This window comes from Camelus dromedarius, chromosome 4 (assembly GCF_036321535.1).
Source record: "Camelus dromedarius isolate mCamDro1 chromosome 4, mCamDro1.pat, whole genome shotgun sequence".
In the NCBI taxonomy this organism is placed as follows: domain Eukaryota; kingdom Metazoa; phylum Chordata; class Mammalia; order Artiodactyla; family Camelidae; genus Camelus; species Camelus dromedarius.
The window spans coordinates 35610514-35633960 of NC_087439.1; the positions used below are offsets into that span (position 1 = coordinate 35610514).

The 23447-nt window shown below is 42.8% G+C and overlaps 1 protein-coding gene across 2 annotated transcripts in view; it reads right to left on the reverse strand.

Moving 5' to 3' along the window:
• The window catches only part of ACVR1 (activin A receptor type 1), a 117832-nt gene extending 95585 nt beyond the window's left edge, over positions 1 to 22247 (reverse strand). For both annotated transcript variants that reach the window (XM_064484797.1, XM_064484795.1), the window contains exon 1: positions 22169 to 22247. The gene's annotated coding sequence lies outside the window, so the exon portion shown is untranslated. The remainder of the gene's footprint in view (positions 1 to 22168) is intronic.
• Positions 22248 to 23447: the final 1200 nt, after the last annotated feature.

Sequence of the window (23447 nt, forward strand, 5' to 3'; positions counted from 1 at the left end):
TCCAACTAAACTTGCCATTCATAATAGGTGAATAACTCTGCAGAATACCCTATTCAGTGAGTTGGGTCCCCTCACCACATGTTAAGTCATGCCAATGTGAAACTGCCATAACAGCTTCTAAACACATAATCTCACTTTCTGTACCTATCACATTATCACCTGTCTTGGGACAAGCCCTATGGGCTATGGTTTCCAAATTCCCTACAGACCTCAATCTTTGGGATTTGGAAGTGAGAAAATAGGATTCCTGAGAATACTTTAAGTCACAAATTATTTTTAAAGTACTACCAACATTCTGCACTCTTTACTATTAGGAGTATCTTTTAAAAATTGTTTAATAATTAAGAATGTTAAAGTCTGGAAGTATTTACAAGAACTGAAGTGTATAGAAAACATTCAAACAGTGGAAAACGGCAACAAACATAACTGCATAGTATTTGAATAACTTAGCAAGGTTAGCAGCACCACGCAGAATCACATGTCAAAATAGCCAATTTAAGGACTTATTTTGCTTCCAAAACTTATTATCTCTTGGCACACTACACATAGGGTTTTACTTTAAAAATACTCTACACATAAACGTATTAATGTTTATTTGCAAAATGACTCACTGTTAACAGCAGACACGGCCACGAACACACTATACAAGCATAACTTGGCAACAGCAACACGCAAGTCTGCTGATTAAATCGTGACCACTTCTCTCCTTCGTGCTCTTCTCCTGATTCCCAGAATAGTCAACCTTAACCTTCTACTCCATGTGTCAGCGTTTCCTGCTCTGGCTTTCCACTTGAAGTCAGTAGTTTCCTTAGGGCCAATAACATCTCCATGTGGACTGTGGCTAGTGGCTACCTTACTGGACAATCCAAGTATCAAGAATCTTAGAGGATGGAAATTGGGAAAAAGAGGAATAAGCTATCTCAGAAAATTCTGAAATTTAGGGGAAAAAGAAAGGAAGTCAGCAAAAACCAAGTCAGAGAGGATCAAGTGATCAATAGAGGCTTTGGAAAAATAAAAATGAGGGGGAAATGCCAGTCTGTAGACACAGACCAAAGTCCCAGGCAAATCTGAGAATGGATTTTAAATACTGAGTGAGTGATAATCCCTAGGGACCCTAGCACTAAGAGCAGGTCATACAAGGTTAACCTAACTTTCTTTTCTACTAAGATTCTAAAACTAGAAGTTCAAGGAAACACAGATTTTAGCAAGACGTCTAACAAAGTATCTTATGAAATATCTGTGGACAAGATGGACAAAAGGTAAGCAGATATATCCACAAGTTACTGCATTTAAAGGGTGGGGCAGGAGAACTCATGTCTTCCCAAAGTAACAGAAGTGGAATCCAACATATTCAACAGGCTAGTACTGTGGGTGAGCCCTGACAAACTAGAAATTAGTCAAGGTAACTTTAAGTAAAGGAAACAAAAGACAAGGGCACAAGGAGACAAGAAGAATTCAAGAGAAACAGGCCTTAGCAGCATCCTGACATGAGACCGATGCGATACGAGAAATTTTGAGATTTTGGTGGGTAGTCAACTCATAAGTAGGACAACGTGGCTCTCAGAAACGCAGCCGTTTTGGCTGCATAATACAAGCATGGGAGCCAAACAAAAATAGGAGAGAAAATCTACTCAAGAATATTGTAATCAGTTCTAAATACCAATTTTTAAAGGCTTTCAAACAAACAGAAGCATGAGCAACAAGGTGGGCAGAATGGTGGTGACCACGCAGAGCCTCTGAAGACACTCTGCTCAGATAAAAGAATATCGGGGTGAATACAATGGGTCTAATCCTGGAAATAGAGTACTGTACTCTATTCCTTAGAGCTGAAAAAAGAGGAGCTATGACCAAAGGATAAACAGAAGCTGCATTTACCATAGACAAAAAAAAAAAAACAACCTAAAATCAACCTTCTGATGGTCAGCATTGTCCAAAGACACAGAGGGCTTGTAGTAGAAACTGCATCCCCCAACTTGCAGAATTTCAGTGCGGCCTAGGGATTCACTCGGAGGATATGATGCAAAGCACTGCAGACCGTGGATGGTTGGACTAAATAACTCCTCCCAACCTTGTGACGCGACCACTAAGAAGAGGCCACTGAGGAAGTGATGGACACCCCTGAGGTACTCGCATCTGGTCCTGACCAGGCAGTTTGTGAATATTTAATGAATGGGAACAACTTCATAAGAATATGGGGAGAGAAAGAATATGATGTTTCAGAGAAGGCGAGTGGGGGCTAGAGAGGGGGCTGCAGCAATGAACACAGACTCGTTTTCTGAAATGCTTCCTCAGGAAATAGCTTGTGAAAGTCATAGGGTTTAAAACATTTCGTTTAATGACAGGAAAGATGTAAGCTATTTCTAAGCTCAAGGGGAAAAGCCAACAAAGAGGACAAATTGGAGGAGGTTGGGGAGAAAAGGACAGAGAGAAAGAATAAAGAGCAAGACCTTGGGAAAGGAGACCAGACTCAACCTGAAAATGTCTGGCCCAGAGTAAGTGCTGGATAATATGCTTAAGACACATTTTCACATGTACAAACTAAAGTATTTAAAATTGTTCTCTTTTAAATAGTTATGCAAACACACCCAAGATAGGTACCAATTTTACAACAAATATCACGGTCTGCCATAGTTCTGCAATCTTCTAAATGGTATTAATTCCCAGCAAATATAGCTTGCATGGAGTTCCTAAAACCATACAAACATCAAGATTCCTTTAAAACAATTTATATGTCATGGTATCAAAATTACACAAAGCAGGGGAGGACTGTCCAACAGATTTAACCGTCAAGACATTAGGTACTGATAATTGGGCTATACCAATATGCAAAATAAAACAAAATAAAAATTCAAGACATTAGCAGATTACTTTAATGAAAGGTAGTATGCCAAGATATTTAATAAAATTCTCTCATAAGACTTAGCAGTGATATCATAACAATAATATCTCAAAACAAGATTTTTTAAGTTAAAATGAATAGTTCCAGGCTCAAATATTTTTCAGAACAGACTAGTAGCCAAATGATTGTTACTTACTTGAATTACTGTAATATCCTTCCTGATCAGAGTCTCACAATTACCCAAATGTATAAAATAAATTATATTAGTCTGCTCAGAATGTCATAATAAAATACCATATGCTGGGTGGTTTAGACAACAGAAATTTATTTCTCACAGTTCTGGAGGCTGGGAAGTCCAAGCTCAAGGTGCTGGCCAAGTCAGTCCCTGAGGAGGACTCTCTTCCTGGTGGCAGATGACCACCTCCTTGCTGTGTCCTCACATGGTGGAGAGACAGCAAGCCCTGTGGTGTGGCTTCTTATAAGGGCACTCATCCCACCAGGAAGGTCCCACCTCATGATCATCTACAGTTAATTACCTCCCAAAGACCCATCTTCAAATACCATCACATTGTGAGGCGGTTAGAGCTTCAACATAGGAATCTGGGGGAAACACACAATTCAGTTCATAGCATAGATAGACAGATAACATTTTTAAAGATCATCCTCAAAACTGTTGCCAGTGGTGGCTCCAAAATCCAAATCTAATCAGATCCTTTCTTACCTAAAATTCCCCAATAGTTATTGTTCAGCACAGAGTAAGGAGTCCTCACAATGTAGCCTTCACCCGCCTCTCCGGTTTTATGTCACATCAATTTCCACACGTTCCCCTAAGCTATAGTTAAACCAAACTACCTGCTACCCCCAGCGTGCACCATGCGCTCCTTACGCCTTCCTCCTTTACACCGAATGTCTCTACGCTAGAACACCCTGCCCTGACATCACCAGGCTCACTTCCATTTATTCTTAACTGTGCACTTAATCTCCTTGACCCAGAACCTTCTGTACACCCTTTCCCCAAAAGTGAGTTAGGTGTTTCTCCCCTGGACTCGCTGCAGCATCCTCCACACACCTCTGTGGCAGGCAGCACTTGCCAAGCTGTACCTGAACTGCTGATTCATGAGTCTCCCTTACTAAGCTGTGAATTCCCCTGGGGCCAGGAATAGCACCTTTGGTCCCGGTGTCACCAACACATATCAGCACAGAGCCTATAACATAGTCACTATTTCAAAAAAGTAAAAAGTAGAAGAATACAGTAAAAGCATGAATCAAATAGATCATAAAAGAATTGGAAAAAAGAAAGAAGATGGAAGCATTTTTTAATCCTAACACTTCACATCCATCTCCCATAGACATATTTCTAGTTAGTCAGAAATCTGGACAAAGTTCTGGCAATTATCTCAATCCCCAGCAAAATGGAACACAACACAGAAATCACTGAAGGATCAAGAGCAAAGAGAAAGGAAAAGAATGGCTAGGACTGGCAAGCACGGAACTCACAGCAGCGTGTCCATAAGACACACTTTACACTCTTCCAACGTCACAGGTTAGTTGACTACCTTTTAACATTTTTCATACAAGCCAATGAACAACTGGTGGGCCCCTCACAAAAGAAAACGTCTCAATCAGACTTGCCGTGGCACTTTTAGGTTATAAATTGCCAAAAACTAAAAACAGACTTACCATATAATCCAGCAATCCCACTCCTGGGCATATATCTGAAGAAAACGCTAATTCGAAAAGACACACGCACCCCACTGTTCAGAGCAGCACTATTTACAGCAGCCAAGACATGGAAACAACCTAAATGTCCATTGACAGATGATGGGATAAAGAAGTTGTGGTATATTTATACAAAGGAATACTAGTCAGTTATAAAAAAGAATGAAATAATGCCATTTGCAGCAACATGGATGGACCTGGAGATCATCATTCTAAGTGAAGTAAGCCAGAAAGAGAAAGAAAAATACCATTTATCACTTATACGTGAAGCCTAAAAAAAAAAAAAGGCACAAATGAACTTATTTACAAAACAGAAACAGACTCACAGACATAGAAAACAAAACTAACTTATGGTTACTACAGGGGAAGGAGGTGGGAAGAGATAAATTGGGAACTTGAGATTTGCAGATACTGGCTACTAAATATAAAATAGATAAACAAGTTTTTACTGTATAGCACAGGCAACTATATTCAATATCTTGTAGTAACCTATAACAAAAAAGAATACGAAAACAAATATATGTATGTTCACAGATGACTCAAACATTATGCTGCACACCAGAAATTGACATACTGTAAACTAACTATACTTCAAAAAAAATAATAAATTTTTTTTAAAAAGCACCTTCCCTAGAAAAACAACTCACCTGTGTCTCCCTCGTCAGTAGTACCAACTTTATATACAGAAGTCAGAGCAAACCTGTGAGTGGTCTTGGGGAAAAGGCTTTATAAAATGGAAAGTCCACTACAAACGCCAGCGGTCATTACTGTCTGAATTACCCATGCCGGCTGCTGGTCCTTCAGCAGGAGGGGGCTGAATTAAGCAGAGGAAAATGACTTTATGCTCATGACTCATATTTTGCCTTTTTCTCCTCTCAAGAGAAACAAGCTCTAATGATACATTTTCTGATGACCAAACATTAACTCATCTGCTGAACTCTCCTCAATGACTAAAAAGTTCCTCACTTTGTAATGAGGCAGCAGCTTGAAATTTTAGTGTAAATATGAGAGAGTCAAAATGTATTCCTCTTCCTCAACCCATGACACCCTAAAAAATAATAAAAATTTTTAATGTAATCTGAAGTGCAGATTTTTAGACATGACTCTAAGATTATCCACTATTAGCCCTTAGCAGAGGTAGAAAAAAAGGTGCTCTAATATGCCTCTGTCCTGTGGCTCTAATTAAGTTTGATAAAGGTCTTCAGTTTTCCCCTCTAAGACATCGTCAGATTTGAATTGCTCCTGTCTCCTCATCTCTCCTCAGTGTGCTCTTTTAAAAGTGTCTCCACATCTTTCCAGTTTCCCCTGAGTCACTCCTTCCTGCTTTCAACTTTTCACCGCTCACTCAAAGCCTCTCCTCTCTTGTCCTGAAACTTGCTGATTCCATTTCTTTACTCTCTTTCATCATTCCCCTCCCCCAAATCCTAACACCGGACATTTAACAACTCCTGGGAAAGATCATTTTAAAAAAAAAATTGACAATGGCCCATTGTGATAGAACAGACAATACGTAATACAAAATAACATCTCCCTTGTTTCAAAGTAACCAGTATTTATTGAGTGCCCACTGTGTGCCATATAGGGGCTATGAAACAAGATCAGCTTTCAGTAAAGCTGCGAGCTTTGTGAGGAGGGCTGATCCACCTGCACGTCCCTCCACTCAACTCATCAGACTACCCCATACACCAAGGAGGGCACCTCTGAAGTCCAGAGATGTTTGGGCCTCTTCCACTGTGATGACTTCTGGTATTAAAAATACAAGGAAATGTCAAAAGAGAGGGACAAAAACTGTATTTTAAATAGTTACAAAACATTCCAGGCAATATTATTGGGCTGGTCTCAAGATAATGACATGGTCCAGTAATGAGACACAAGTTCAAAGTTGCAGGATCCAGGATACCTTCTTTCTATCCTGTTGGTGTGTTTGGGGGGTACTATCATTCAAAAATAGTGTCAAGACCAGCATGAAGCAAGGTCTCTACAGAGTAGTGAGTGGAGGAGTCAGTAAACAACAGTGACACAAGGTCTCTGCCCTCAAGGAATTTACAAACTAATTGGAAAAAAAAAAAAAAAAAAAAAGACACACTCTCCAACCTCATTCCCCACCCCCTACCAATATAATGGAAGAAATATTGCACCAGGAGCCCAGGATTCCATCCCAGATCCATCAGTGATCCATCACTAAGTCATTAACCATGAGCAAGTCCTCCTCAATAGATTTAAACTTCAGTGTTTTTATTTTTTTCTCCTGTAAAATGGAATAATACAATTTTTGGTGCTGCCTTTTGTACAAAAGTTATTGAGAGGCTCACCTAAGATGTGGTGCTGTTTTGGTCAACTGCAAAGCCCTCCACGAACGTGAGCTCCGTAAGAACAAAGGGTGAAAACTTAATCACATGCTGCCTTATCATCGCTGTAAAAGAAAGTTAATGACATTTATAAACACATAAATTCTGAACTTGGCATTGTTGTGTCCAGGGAATAATAAGAGAAAGACGGGAAGAAAAGGTGTGTGGCTATGATCTAAAAGTAAAGCAGTTTTATGGGGCCCCGGAGAGCCCTGGCAATTTTCCCGTGAATATCTAAATATTCCTTGTAATCGTTATTCCTTGTTGAAATAACTTCCATGAATAACCACAAAGATGACTACTCCCCAAACAAACCGAGATTTATTCCCTAAGGTCCCATACTATCTTAGGCTTTTTTGGCAGTTAAAACTTCTAGTCATTTGCTCTAACAAGTCTCCTCTCAATCCACTGTAATCTTGCTTCCTCCCTCACGCTAAACTTACACAAACACGGCTTTTGCCATCCTAAATTACCAAAAATCAAACTTCCCTGGAGAACTCTTACCCATTTGGATCACAGGACTACCCTGGGGAGCCTTCCCTGCCCCCAAGTGAGTGAGAAGACACTCCCCTTGGTATCCCTCCCACACCTTGGCCCACACTCTTCGCTCAGGGTCCCTTCTTCCTGCACTCATTCCATGGACCCTGGTGTGGATCACCCCCTCAACCCTTCTCCCAAGTAGATGGATCCCCACCTTGAACTTCAGGCCACTGGAACCCGGAAGAGACTCTCATCCATCTCCAGCCCAGCCCTTTCTCCTGAGCTAGTGCTTTCCTTCTGGCAACCCAAAGGACAGCTCCCCTTGGATGTCCCAGGGCCTCTCAAACAGGACTTGTCAAACTGAGCCTGTCACCTGCCAGCATTCGCCAGGCCTCCCTCCTCTGTTCTGTAATCACCATCTATCCCCAGAGCGGCCTGAAATTCTCTTATCTCACTACCCAGATCAGACCAGCCAGCTCGACCTCCTAAACAGCCCTGAAATCTCCATCATCCCCTCCAGCCACATTTGTCACTGTTTCTTGGCCACACTGCTGTTCTCCCTGCCTCCACATGAGTGTTCCCCAAAGTATGCAACATGTTCTACTGGTGGTCCCCCAACATGATGCTCAGAGGTTCTTAAACTTCTCTTTTCAGGGGTTGTTTTTCTCATTATATGTTAAAATAAATTCTTAAGGTGTACATCAAGACCACATTTTCACAGGTACAGTTGCTTTGAACAATCATCCACATTAGAACAACCTGGGGACCTTTAAAAATTCTGGGTACATTCCAAACCAATTAAATCACAATGGGGGGTGGGGAGAAGGGCATCAGTTTGGAAACTCCCTAGGTGCTTCCAACGTGAAGACAAATTTGGGAAAATTCCATTAGAATGGGCCTGAACCAGACATTTAAAGGAAAAGACCGAACCTATCAAAAGAAAATGAAGTAATCAGTCAAAGGCATGGTAAACAGATAGGAAAGGTGCCCAACTCACCATGGTTTACCCAGGACTTTAGCACTGAAAGTCCAGGATCCCGGGATAGCTCTCCGTCCCAGACAAAGCAGGAGAGTTGGGCACCGCATTCAGATAAGGTAGTATCTGCAGTTTGGGGACAAGACTGTGTTCAGCAAAACACTATCCACTCTCCCTGGCATGTTGACAGCTATGCGGCTGGAAAGGGTTCCACTGTGGAATAAACTTGAAAGACCCCAGGGATATCCCAGAATAGATGATTAAATTAATGGTTGTCCTCAATGCTGGCTTCTCAGAACTTCCAATACTGTACTCTGGTCATTTATATTGTCTGAAAGAAGGACACGTACTGCATTTCTCAAGCTCATTTGAGGACCTTTTTTGTGGAGCACTTTGTGATTGAGGGTTCCAAGAAACTTCTTGTTAAATGTTACCTCACTCGTACTTCCAGACAATTTTCAGAAAAAAGTAAATCTGATAATGTCATTTCTTTATTAGAAAACTCGTGCTTTTTTAAAAAAAAGTCCCAACTCCTTAGCAGTGGTCTCTGTCTTCCCAGCTCTCCCATCCTACCCCTTCCTGTGTCCTGATCTAATGAATTTCAAATGTTCAGAAGCATCCAGATGATCTAGAGCTACTGCTGCAATGCCGATTCTGATTCAGTAGGGCTGGGGTGGGCCTGAGACTCTGCATTTCTAGAGATGCCAACTCCCAAATGGGGCCACTACTGCTGATCCAAGGACCACACTTGATAGCAGGGCTCTGGTCACACTCAGTTCTAAGGGCGCTGTCCTTCCTGTAAGCCTCTGTGCTGTGAAGGCCCTTTTCCCACCTGATACTTTCCTTCTCAACCTTCAAGATGCTCGAGAACATCACTGCCTTAAGAATATGACCTTGTTGCCTTCTCAGACAGAACCACACATCTCAGCCTTATCTTACGTTTACAGCTCCATTCAGGTGCTTCGTTGTGGTGTGACTTGGCTATTTATTTTTCTGCCTCTCTCCCGCTGAGCTAACAGCCTTTTCATCATCTGTGTATGCCCAGTGCTGGGCATACAACAGCTAGTCAGCAAATCTATACAGAAGGAAGGGGTGGTCACACAAGAAAGATGCACGAACTTGGTCTAGGGAAGACTTTTAGAAAATGGGGTTGTTATACACAAATTATCAGTCTGGAGTTTTGTGGTTGAGGATCTTCAGCAAAGAGAAACAAGTAGAATTCACGCTATCATTGTAGAGAGTCAAATCACAAAGGAATACCATCGCCTATTTTTTTGCTCCATACAAAATAATAAAATTCCCAGTTTTCTTGAAATGAAATCTAAATCCAGATAATCTTCTGATTAACATTCAACAGACTGAAATCACCAGGCACAGTGCAACAGGAAACACCATTTGACCTCTAAGTATGCGTTCATTTACTTTACGAAGAAGCCTTCTGACAAGTCTAAGTTTAAACAAACTTTGTGAAAAGACTACTCCAGCAGGTTTAACGCAGTTACAGCTGTCAAAAGCATGGGCAATGTATCACACTTAAGAGAGCATTTGAAAATGTGTCAATAATTATAACTAGACACTTGTACCAGATCTAATATACTTTCATTATCCTTTAACTTCAACTGATGTAAAATTAAAACCAGTTTCTTAAACATGCAACTCTCAGATCGTAATTTAATTCTGAAGTAGATATAAAACCTGTCACACTAGAGAGATACAGTACATTTTACTGAAGAGGATAAAAGGCCACAGTATTGTAATATATCATTTTAGGTAAGGTGACCACCTTTAATGCTGAAAGGGTAAAATACATTACTGAGGTGACAAAATCTTCCAATATTTACTTCACCTGTTTGTATTTAAAGTTTTTCTCCTCAAAATGATGTATGACCCATACAGCCTCGAGATGATAACTATTAATATTCTGGCTTACTTCCTATTAATCTTTTTTTCTCTATATCCATATGAATATAACTACAAACCTGAATTGTACTATATTTTACATTTGTTTATGTTTATGGAATTGTACATAACTTATGTCTATGGGATTGTACTATTTTAGTGTCTGTCTTTTTCTGTTTAATGTTGTCTTGTATCATCTCCATGGTCATTCTATTCATTACAAAAATCTTCTGTGTGCCTACAATGGACAAGGCTAGGGACCAGGATACACACATACACACACAATACAGAGTACCAGACACAGTCCCTGTTCTTGGTATTTACCCTACAGATAGGCTGGCAGTGTGTATAAATATATATGTATGTATGTATTTAAAATAGTTAAGTGCAAGGTACAGAAAAGAAGGCTCTAACTAGATGGAATAGCCAAGAGAAACCTCTTTGAGAAGGTACTTTTAAGGTGGAATCTGTCCCTGAAAAGTCATCTAAAATAATATTTGTGATTATATAATTTCTGTATTAGTCATATATTTTTTTATATATAGCCTGTATGTATATATCTAACCTTTATAGGTTATTGTAGAACATTTAAGTCATTTCTATTTTTTTCTTTTTCTTTTTTGCTACTCTACAGAGAGTAGAATAAATTTGTATAAAGAGCTTTAGTGTTTTTTTTTTTTTGATGAGTAAGCAAGGGCTCAAAATCTTTCCTAGAATAATTACATTTATATTAGCAACCTAAAATTTCTAAGTCTTTCAAATGAAAAATCCAAGCATGCTGCTTAATTTCAGGGGAGCCAATTCTAAAGAAAAAAAATGCAGTACAGGGAATAAACATGAATTTTATATTACATTTTATTTACTTGGGTTTGAATTTTTAAATACATCTAATTTGGTAACCACCAGGAAATCTAACCATCTTATTAAACTACACCAGCTAAATATTTCAAAATTTTAAATAATCCCCTATTTTACCTACTTCATATTACAAAACAGTTTGAAGGAGCTAAAGCAACCCACTCTGGTCTGCTGCGAAGTCATAAATAAAATTTTGCTGTTTCTTAAAGGCTGTCTATCATAGGCCTATTGCTTTTTTTAAAAAGCTATTATGAAAATAAAACATTTTTCCCTAAGTGTAAAATCCATTGCCTCTAATCTTGATCAATAATAAAAAGCTGACTATATGAGTTTCTTGGTCACTAAAATGCCTTACCATCCACCATATTAAAAAAAAAGAGAGAGAAAACTAACCATATAAGCTTTGCTTTTAACATAAAGCACAAAACAGATACAGTGCTTTAAAACAATCAAAGTAAAGCTGTGGTTATTAGCAAGGCTCCCAAAGCCCAGGGTTCTTCACAGATTCAAACTCACACAGGGGGAAAAAAAATCATCCAGCTTCATTCACTGCAAGGACCAAAAAGGAGGGAGACTGAAAGAGAAGCAACAAATTAGCAAACTTTAGAAATAGCTCAGTCTATGCCCTTCTTGACAGATGAGGAGGAAAAAGTACCACAAAGAAAAAGGTTAAGAAAGTGACTTTCCTGGGCCACAAAATCGGTTTACACCAGAGAATGGACTAGCGCTTGGGTCTTACGTTGCTTTCTCATCTCCCCTGTGCCCGTTTTGCCTCACTGACACACCCAAAATCCAACTCATGATACAACCTATACTGTAATGTCAAAATGTAAAAAACCTTTACTTCGGCAATTCCAATCCTAAAGATTTACCCCCAGATATACAGAAGATAGAAAGCCAGATGGATCTCCATTTCCATCTATATATAAATCAATATGTAGATATCGTAGTAAATGTAAAGATAGTCACTGCAACACATGTTACCTAAAATAACAAGTAAAAGACTGGCTAAATAAATTGTGATACATCCATACAATGAAATACCTTTCAAAAGAATGAGAAAACCCTGTGGTATGGATAAGTGAAACATTTCCAAGATAAATTAAATGAAAAAAGCCAGGTATAGAACTGAAAGGTGCACAATATGATACAATATATATATGAAAAACACATTAGTATGTGTCCATATATGGAAAGACTAGCACTGGTAAGATACACTGAGTTTTAATCATGGTTTTTCTCCAGAAAAAAGTAGAAGGCTGGACGACATAAGTTACCGTTCATGATATGCCCTTCCTACACCTCAAATCTTCCCTTGAGCATATGTAACATAACATGCATTTCATTTGTAAAACACAATACCACAATAACAATCATAATATTACAATGAATAAAAAAACATGATTTTTAAGAAAAAATATATAGGAACCCATATGAACATGTACATGTAATGAAATAAAGCTCTGTAGGTATTAGAAATAAAAAGCCAATTTGAAATTTAAAAAAAAAAAAAAAAGAGTAGGATGACACAAAAAGGAGACTGAAACATGTAAGATAAAAGTCTCTATGAGAACCAAAGCAATGCCCTCCTGGAAGATTTCCATGTTCAATACCCACATCTGAACATCTGAAAAAGATTCACTCCACCCGTGCTTGAATGTCCTCGAACAATACAACCTTTAGGGATCACACGGGAACCAGGGAGGAGAGAGGACCTGGCTGCTTAAGTAACAATGAGTCGGAGGGAATCCTAAACAAACAAGCCAAGATAAGGGGAAAAGCTCATCTGCATTTGAAAAGGACATTCCATTCTAAACTGGCTAAAGTCAAGAGTAAGTCCCAAACTGAGCCATTCTCTTTGGACAATCTTTCCCCATTCAGGATTATAGCAACTTTTTTCCATCACCTGCAATCCAAAAAAAAAAAAAAAAAAAGTCATTGTTTTAATCTCTCACCTTAATAAGGCTCAGTAAAATAGGCTTAAACATAAATTACAGGTGTCACTCATCAAAAAGTGTATCTGCCTTCAATTCTGTGAGCAGATGTTCACCAGTTCCCATGTTCCAAAGTTGAAGATTGTTATTGTACTCCTTTGCTAGGAAAAACATGTGGTTTATTTGCAAGACAAGGCATTTGACCCAAAAAAGTCAGTAAGAGACTCTGGACTGTTTGTAGCTGCTTCCCTTTATCATTCAGACCTTAGTCCACTTTCATTTCCAGACGGCATTTCCATCCTCTCCCACAGCTCCAAGCCCTCACCTCCAGGGTTCCAGTACCATGTTTCCAACTCCTCACAAGACTCAAGTAAGCCCTCTTCCATGCCCTTGTCCCACCAGAGCCTCAGTCCCAACACCGTGCCCTATCTCAAACCAGCTCCTCTTATCAATCTCCCCTTTTCTGTTAAGATCAACACCATCTTGCCAGTCACCTAGTCTCCAAAAGTCAGATATGCTTGCCCACCACCCAACCCTCTCTCTTGTCACAAAAATGGTTTATTCAGTCTATGGCTTCTCCAGCCCAACACCAAAACCCTAATTCTACCCACTCCGATTTCCCCTTAGCTGTCAGCCATCTCACCTCACCACTAGACTAATCATGATGGACAACAGAAGGCTATCAAATGGGCTCTCAAACTCATCTGCCTACAGGGACGATGCAGGCAGCAGACAGGAGTGAGGCAGGCCAGGAGTATGAAGAAATAAACAATAAACAGCAACTGACGCTGGGCCTCAGTGTGTGGGGGAAAACAGGGTGAGCCCAGGCTGCGGTGAACACAGCACACACACCCCCTTGGACAGACACGGTCACAGGTTCCTGCAGGAACACAGGCTGAGTGTTGCCAGAGCATTCAGATTTGCAGAAGCAGGTGGAAATCTGGACTTTTTATGGGAAATTTTCCCATATTTAAATGTTGGGAACCATTTTTTAAAATGTTTTAAATGCAATATCAAACAGGACAGAACTCTGAGGAGCATTCAGCTCTGAGACCATCAGTTTTCAACTTCTGCTATAGAGCATGGTGACCTGGGGATTCACAGCCTGGGTAAAGCTCAGATGTGTGACCCTGGACATCTTCCATCACCCCTCTGAGTCTCAGTTTCCCCTTCTGTATATGGGGGATTATAAAAGGAAGTACCTCATGGAGTAAGTGTGAGCCTTAATGAGAGAATGCAAGTAAGGGGCTTGATCAGCCCCTCTTTTACAGGGATCACTTTATTGTTGCTATTTAAAATCAAGTCAAAAACCTCTATCTAGCCTGGCATTCAAAGTAAACCACAGTTTGGCTCTAAATCTCCCTTTCGAAGTTTTCTTCTAAAGTGCTCACCTTAAGGTACTCCAGTCACATCACAAAGAGCTTTTAACTTTTTTAACTTCCGGGAGTTACCATATATGCTTGGCCAAAAAAGTAGAAAAGGAAAGGACAAAAAAAAGAAAAAAGGAAAAGAAAGGTGGGGGAGGGTATGCAATATAACCATTTAAATAGCACTGGCCATTCTACTCGGGACCCCTTGGCCCTGGAATGAGTGTAAACCTGGAGACATGAGTCTGCTCTTCCTTTTAGATGTCTCACATCTTGATGCCTCTCTAAGAAGCTGCACCTCAAGACTCAGTCTGACTCTGGTGACTGAAAATACGTACAGCTCTTTTTTTTTTTTTTTTTTTTTTAACAACTTGGCTCTGAAACAAAAGCCAACTACCTCATTTACTTGCCCCATTCCCTGGGTTTGGAATGTTGCCTATTCCACAACCTACACACATATAGATACTTCGCCAAAGGATAACGTCAAACTGGTACTTCCCTCCAAGGCCAGCCTAACAGCCACTTCCTCAAAGGTGTTGTCTGATCCTTATCCATCTGTTTCTTGTGACCAAGGTACTCGTTCTGCCCTTTATAGTTACATGTGCAATTCTTCAACCCCTTATTCAGGTACACCTTAAGATCAACTTCATTTTACTGAACTTGATAAATGCTTAATAAATGAAGGACAAAGAGGGGAAATGATGATGGAGCAGCAAGCAGCAAGCAGCAAGGCAGGGAAATGTTAATGATAAGGACAGTGACAACAGTGGTTGCTGCCACTGGATTATGCGCTTACTTACATCTCTGAATACAAAGAGCTGTCCCCTACTAACCACATGCTATATAGTTAACTAAGTAACCATAGTGCACATCTGAACACTAAATGTATGGGGTCATCTTCCCCACCTCCCTCTCATCCGTTCAGGACACGTGACTTGCACAGGCACTCCTACTGTCCCCGTATTACTGGAAGTCACCATCCCATTCAAAGATCATCTAATAAACAGGGAGCCAAGTGGCTCCTGCCACCAGTTTTAATTAATTAGCCCTACCTTCAATGCTGAGTGGGATCAAGACAAAGATGCACTCTTGAAGCTGGTCCAAAACATACTAGTCTCTTTAATCTGATCTGGAGAAGCAAAGACCCCTACACAGAGAAAAGAACAATGAAGTGGGGGTATAGTGGGAGAGGGCTATCTGTAGAACTACTGAGACTCAATACAAAATGAAAAACAAAATTCTCATCCAGATTAGCAAATAAACAAATTAAGGTTGATTGTCACAATACCTAGAATAGGTTTTTTCAAACTGCTGTTTAGAACCCATTAGCAACTTGTGAAATCAATGTAGCAGATAGAGACCAGAATTTTTTGTAACGAAACTTGAATAGAAATTAGAAAGCACTGCAACATTGTTTTGTAAAATGTGTAATTCGGCTTTATTTTTAACATGGATGTGTGTGTGCGTGTACTCAGTCATGATGCAAAATGAACTGCCGAGAGTCAAAAATGTTTTTAAAACACTGAAATAGAACGTTTGTGTTTACATAATCTCTGGGGACTAAGATTTTCCATTTTTTTTACTAGGCCATACTTGTAAAGTAAGAGAATGTTTGTTCTTGCCACCTGTTGAGCACAATAGTTCAGTTCTTCAAGTTCAAAGAAGCATATAAAAATATCATTTGGCACACTTTTCCCTTCCCATTTTCCTTATTCTCAAAAAGGGAGCTAAGGGTCACTCTAGAAAACCTCCTACACTTTTTCTTCCTACTGGTTGTTCCGCCACACATTTCTCTCTCATGTAAGTCCCTGACATTAAGTTACAAGCCCAAAAACTCTGGCTCTCTTGGTGGTATCTGCTTATCCACATTCACCTACCACTTAAGGGAAGTGAACAAGTGTATTGGATTTTCACCCGGGGTGCAACATCACTCATCAATGGATGCAAAAGTGAAGAGTCAGACCTTGGTTTAAAATATCTCCTCAACCCATCCCCTCTACACTAGAAATGCCTTTTCTTGAGTTCTTTTTATGGCACATTTTTCTCAGTACCTGCTCTCCAAACTCCAAGTATCATCCCACATCTAAGACCCAGGGTTGTCCAAGATCACTCCTACCTTCCTTTATCCCCTCTGCATGTTTCTCATCAAACTCAAGGTTATTTTTTAGTTTAGTTAATAATTCTTCTGTAATTGGCTCAAAAAGAAAAAGAAACAAAAACTAGCATTGTCTTATTTTCAATGGCATCCATGCTGCTTGGTGGCCACAAAGACCCAGCCTGGCTTTCATAGACAAGCAAGGGACCCAGCCGTCAAGCATACAAGCAGAAAAGGTCTACACGGGATACGCATTCAGTTCAGCCCTTAAAAACCTACCGAAAGAGGAGTTTACTTTGGATTCCATCCATTTTCCCAAGAGGTCATCTACCTTCCACCTCTCACATGAGCACTGCCTCCCACACTATGTTCCCTGGCAACTGTTTGAGGACACATGCAACAGGAGAAAGTCAGTGTCAGGGAGTCAATTCACCAAGGGTTTGAGTCCCAGACACACAAACACAAGGTACTGCAGGATTTCTTGCTCTGAGGGATAGGAAAAATTAGTTGAGATATTCTTCTCCCCAAAAGAGGTGTCATCCTGAAATCCAAAAACAATCAGGAAAGGAAACATATACTGAAAAGAATACAACAGATGTTTGTTGAATTCACTAAGTACAAGTTACAATATCAAGCATAATAAAGGGATATCAAAAACAGTTCCTTCTACCTAGAGTGTCTTTTGTCCCTGGTTCCCAAATTCATCCTTAAGGACCACTGTGTCTGGCATCATCTTCTCTGAGACTCCCTCTCTGATTGTCTAAAGTCCTGGGTTCCTTTGCTCCCCTATGTGCAATCATCCATTCACCCCCTCAGCAATTAAAAAAAGAAAATTACTGACAGTGTGGTCTGGGATAGGTATTATATTGGGAACAGGAGATATACAAGAGAGGAGTAAGACACAGTCTTACCCTCAAGGAGCCCAGGGAGAGAATATGAAAAGTTTTAAATTGGTGATGGGGAATGAACTGTGTAGAATTAAAAAAAAAAAAATGGAGGGTTGAATAACTTGAATTCCTTTCCATCTAAGAGATCAATTAAGCCCCAGAATGAGCAGTGAAGATGACAAAACACTAGGAGAACATCAAAAGGCAAGACCACTCGTGCTTGCAGTGAGACCACTCTGAGCCCTGAAGGACCTGGCTCTCCTCAAAAGTGAGGACAAGAGGGACAGAACAGCCAAAGCTTAGCCTGAAGATGAGACAGCTGAACTCCTACAAACCCATCAGGACACCTGTGCTAAATAGGACCCTCTGATCTCACTCCTCCTCCAGAAAACAAACTTCACCTACTACGTGAACCTCCACAAAATTGGGAAAGACTAAAACTTAAAGTTACTTTCCTAGTCACAGAAATAAAGGTCAAATACCGAGAGCAAACAATGAAGCAACCCTCCTGGGCAAAGTGGGATGCTGGTCAGGGACTGAAACCCAAAAATCAAACGAGTGAGTAGCGGTGGCTTTGGAAAACAAAGCTCTCATGGATCACGGACGAGTCTTTAGACACAAAAACAAGCTTGGGTTTCCAGAAATGCATATAAGGGCACGAAAATATTATTCGATTGTGCAGCCGGTTTGAATACTGGGGATGGGGGTAATATTTGTTTTAACTTCGAAAAGGAAGCCACTGGGTCTCATTAATTTTGGAAGGCTAAGTTCAAGTAAAACTACCTTCCATCCGAACCAAAGGCCGTTATATGCCAACCACACCAACTTGATGAAGCTCTTTCATAAGGGGTCTTTAATTGGAAGGCCCTTCTCAACAGACAAATACTGGTTTGGAACTTCTGATTCTTAAACTAGCACGGCCAGCAAGAGCAGTCTACAGCCAAGTGCCGAAAAAGAAGAGGTAAATCTTCCACTTGGTTCTTCTAAGAGTTGGAGTTGGCCACAGAAAGAAACACAAAGTTTTCACTCTGAAAGATCAAAGAAGGCATTTTGTACCAGGAAACCCAATTCAAATCCTCATTTCCAGGAATAAAGCCACAGTGCCCAATATTTGCTTGGGAAAATAAAACAGGAGACTCTGTGGACTCCAATTAAAATCTCTGATGGCTTTATTTCCCAGCCTCACCAGTGAACATTTTAGCCAGGCATTGCTTTAATTTAAATACTGGCTTCCTGGTCTGAACGGTCACACTTACCACTGGGTAAAAACAAAAGCGGTTTAACACTTCATGACAGCATTCTCTGCCCCATCCTGAGCGCTGGATGTACAAGACAGGGTGATGCTGAGAAGCGCCAGCTTCAGCCCAGCCCGGGTCTCCCACAACTGCAATCACGAGAAACTACGCTGCAGCCCATGCTTTAGTCACAATATTGAAAGGAGAAAATGGGGACGGGGGAGGGGGGTAGACATACTTCAATCTTACTCAGGTGTGACAACAATCAGCTTGCTTTAAAATGATCACCTGGGGTCTTGTCAATCAGCCAATAGCTCTTGCATGCCTACTACACACAGGCACCAAGCTAAGCCTGTAGTCAGAATAGTGCCATGAAATATTCCCCAAGTAATCATTATGTTAATGGTTATGTGTTTAATTTTCTTTATCTTTTTACTAAAATGTATGTATCGTGTATGTAGGTTATAACGGCTAAAAATAAAATCAGCACCCATGAACCCATCACTCAATCTAAAAGCCAGAATATCAACCAATACTGTACAATCTACCTACCTCCTCCAGCCCACCCATCCCCAGGTCCCTGAAACACACACACACACCAGGTATTCATTACCCTGAATCTGGGTTTCAATATAAGTATGAACACATCTTTAGGATTATCTCCTAACCATTAACAGGTGAGTTGGCTTTCCAACCACAGCAGTAATATATTATTTCTTTTTAAAAGATGATGACTTTAAGGTTTTTTTTCAAAGGTGAATCATTGCTTTAAACAAAAATACTAATTAATAGACTAAGTAAGACAGATTTAGCTATGGTAAACTCATAAAGACAGTGTACGAATGAATGAAATTAGCAAATGCTGGCAAGAGTGGCTGAGAACACGCGTTCAAGAGTCCCAGAAACTCCTGGTTCTAATCCCTGCTCCACCATTGACTTTGACTAGCTCTTCAACTTTGGGCTACTCACTTAATTTTACCAAGCCTCAATTTCTTATTGTAAAGGAATGAAATAATAACAAAACATACAGTGGTTGTGAAAATATAATAAACAAGTGCATGTAAAGAGCTGAGCATGGTGCCTGGCATGTATCCAGTCCCTCTCCTCCCCAAACCATCATGTCTGTCATTAAACTCACTCAAAACATATCAGAGGACTTTTGCCACCATCAGTAGTTTACTTCTCCTTAATTCCTAACACGTAAAAATAAATCAAGAGGCAGGGAATCCAACAGCAGAACAAGCACAGAGGACAGTTCCCAGTCCCGGCTCCTGTTTGCCTAAAGTACAGTATATACGCATTGATTCCATCTACACCTCATGACCTTGAATAGCTGGATCATTTTTCAAATCTACTCATTCTGCCACATCCCTCCCTCCTCTAGAAGGCCGGACTACTCAGTCCTACCTTACCTAGAAGCCTAGCACAATCATCACAGGACTAGTTCAGTGCAACTGAGGGTAAGACAGAGGCACAGTCTCTGTTTGCTGATTTAATCACTGTTATCTGTTCTGTGACAGATGTACAAAATTTGGCAAATTACTACTCTGAAAAAAAAAATCATTAAAATACTATTAATGGCACTGAGTTCCTCACTTCTGAAATTAATTAATTACATTCTTGAATACGGCATACAACTCCATCCTTACTCCACAACCTTAGCATTCTTTTAAATTACTTATAGGTAACAAGAAATGTTATTTGGATTCAAATGATCACTCTCTTTCTTCCAAGGTACAAAAGTTGTAAAACTACTACCTATATCAATTTAATTTAAAATCACTCTTTCCATGTCAAATAAAAGTCACCAATACTGCTAGAAAAGGAGAAAATGAACCCATCCTGGCCCTTGATTTTTTGCCATCTATCCAGAACTGACTGCAACACCATTCACCACCCTTGATATTTTCATGAAGTGGGACAGGAGAAACGTGATTATCCAACACACAATTCCGTCGATTTAAGGCCTACACATCTTGGCCTCAAAAGACTTCTGCTTTTTAATCCCAGGACAGAAAGCAAAAACAACTGAATCACAAAAAAAGCAATCTGGTCTTAGGCAAGTGATTCAAGTCCTGTCTAGGCCTGACCCCTGTGTCCCCATCAGTGAAATGGGTAAGGCCCATATTTCATACTTCAGCACACTGTAAAACTGGATGGCAAGGCCAGGGTCTGAGGTCAGCACTAGTCTAGTGTCTGCTGGCTGCCCAAGCCCGGGCCCCCAGCCAGCCACCCACCTCCAGAGACAAGTGCCAGGACATACTATAGTGTTTCCATTTAAGGCCCGCCACTTGGATCAACCCATCTCTTGAAATTTCTTACCACCACCTTTCCAGGAAGAATTTTTTTGGAGGAAAAGGGAGGTGGTGTCTATTTTTTGCCACCGCCTTTCCTTGAGCTGTCAGAGCAGTCTGCATCTCTGGGACAGGATTCTTTAAAACCACTGGGTTAGTCTGTGTCTAAATCCGAGGGCCTCTTTTCAAAAATATACAAATTATGTATGAGATCAGTCCCTTTTCTCATCATCTTATTCCCATAACACACACCTCAAAAAAGAAAGAAAAGAAAGCTCAATAAAATGAACAAATCCTTTGTATTACTTTGTTACCTCTCTCCCAAAGCCACAGTAAGCACAACTTTTTAACGGAGACTTTTCTTCTGCTACTAAGGGGAATGTTTTCTTCCCCTAGTAGCTTCCTCTATAGCTTCTCTCCTATGCAAGGAGCGTTCAAAACTCCAGGGGAAAAGGGGGGGGGGGGTCGGGGGAGAGTGGGAGACATATCTGGCACAAACTGGACAGAGCTGAGCCAGTCTAGAACCCGACGGAAGTTAGAGAGTCCAGGAGCTCCAGAGGCCCACATCTCTCCCCAGCGCGCCCAAGGTTCTAGCCTCACTGTTTTGGTTACAGTGTTGAAGGAAGGGTTTTAAACTTGGCAAAGTACCGTGCAACATCTGTAACCACATTTGCCTTCTGGGGATCGGAAGATGAATCCCACATTCCTGGCTTTGAAGCTTTTAGAAACTGCAGCTAGGAAGAACGGAGGGAGGGAGGGAGGGCGTAGAGCAGAGTTTATTGGCTGTCTCTCCAGCAGAAAATTCCTCTTGGAAGAGACGGATATTTTGAGGGTGGGGGCGATTCGCCCATCCCTTTACTCTCGACCAAGCTCAGCGAGGAAGGTGAGCCCCGTGGCCAGGCGACCAGATCGATTTACAAGTCAGAGGCGCACACCCTGAAGGAGTTCACCACATGCATAGACACACGCGCACTGCAAACCAGAGACCACCCGACTCCATCCCTCTGCCCTCTCCCATATCCCACCAGCAGTTCAGGCCCAAAGCAAGACAGTTTCGTTCCGCGACTGCTTCCCCCACCGAGAGTGGATCGGCAAGGGGGAGAAAGGAATGAAAGCGAGGGGGAGGCACCGCAGACGCCTACCCTCCCACCTCCAATCCCTGCCCCTTCTCCCGTTAGGCTTCCTCCTCCCTCGGTCCTGCCGACTCCGGCAGGCTCGGCCGGCGACCCGCCCTCACCTCTGGTCCCGCGGCGGCGGGGGGCTGAGCCGGGGGAGGCGGAGTGCGAGCCAGCCGGGCGCTGCAGGTCGGCGCGGCGCGGCGCGGCGCGGGGCGGGGCGGGGCGGTGCAGCCGGCGAGGGAGCCCGGAACTCCGCGGGGCCGGGGGCCGAGGGCCGGCAGCCGGCCCCGAGCGGCGGCGGCGGCGGGTGCGGCGGGCCGGTGCGGGGGGCCAGGGGCTTTCCAGCCCTCGGGCCGGCGTGGCTGGCCTTGGAGCAGCCTGGTGGTGGCAGCGGCAGCAGCGGCAGCCACCCCGGGGAAAGAGCCGGGGGAGGGAGGGGAGGCGGGGTGAAGAGGAGGCGGAGGAGAAGGAAGGGGAGGAGGGCGGGCGGAATAAACTTCCCGAGGCGCCGCGGCACGGGTTGGGAGGACGGCCGCGGGCGGGGCGGGAGGGCCGGGTTGGGGCTGGCCGGGGGGGTAGCGGGGGAGACGGTCACTGAGAGTAGAAAAGTTCCCCAGCGCCGAAGGGGAGGCTGCGGCGGCGGCGGCGGCTGCAAAGAGCAGGAGCCGGAGCGGGAGGAGCGGGGGGAGGAGGAGAAGGAAGTGGCTGCGGAGCGCTCGGCCAATGAGTGTCTGGAGCTGTGATTAACCAGGCAGCAACACATCATTTCCTCCCGGCGCGGATCCAGGGAGCCGGGAGGGAGACGGAAGGCGGCGGGGCGGGGCCGTCCCCGCGCCCCCTGCAGGCGCCGGGCCGGGGGCGAGCCCGCCGAGCCCCGCCGAGCTCCGCCGAGCCGCCCCCGGCGCTCCCCGTGCTGTCTGGCCGGCCCGGAGGAGGCTGCGGGCGCGCGACCCGCGGGGCTCCTCGCAGGCAGGGAGGCGGCGGGGCAGGCCAAGCTGGGCTCCCACGGCCGGGGTGGGAGGCGGAGAGGCCGCGCGGCGGGGCGAGTGCCCAGGTAGGCGCGGGCGGGGCTGTCTGGACAGCTCCAGGGGCGCGCGGGGCGGGCGGGCCGGCGGGCCGGCGGGCCGGCGGGCGGACCGCCTCGCGGGCCCCGGGACTGCGGGCGGCGCGCGGCTGGAGTCCTGCATGGCCGACTTAGGCTGGATTCTCAGAGAGACGCCTCGGCATTCTCATTCAGGCCATTTCTGACCGGCCTGCATATCCCCTTCCACTTTGCTCGTTTCCTCGCAAGGTCTGCGGTCATGCAAGAGCTTGCCATTTTCGCAGTGGGCCTCCTTAGTAATAAAAATGCACTGGGGACAGAGCGGGGTTGAGGGGGTGCTTCTGCGGTAATCTAGC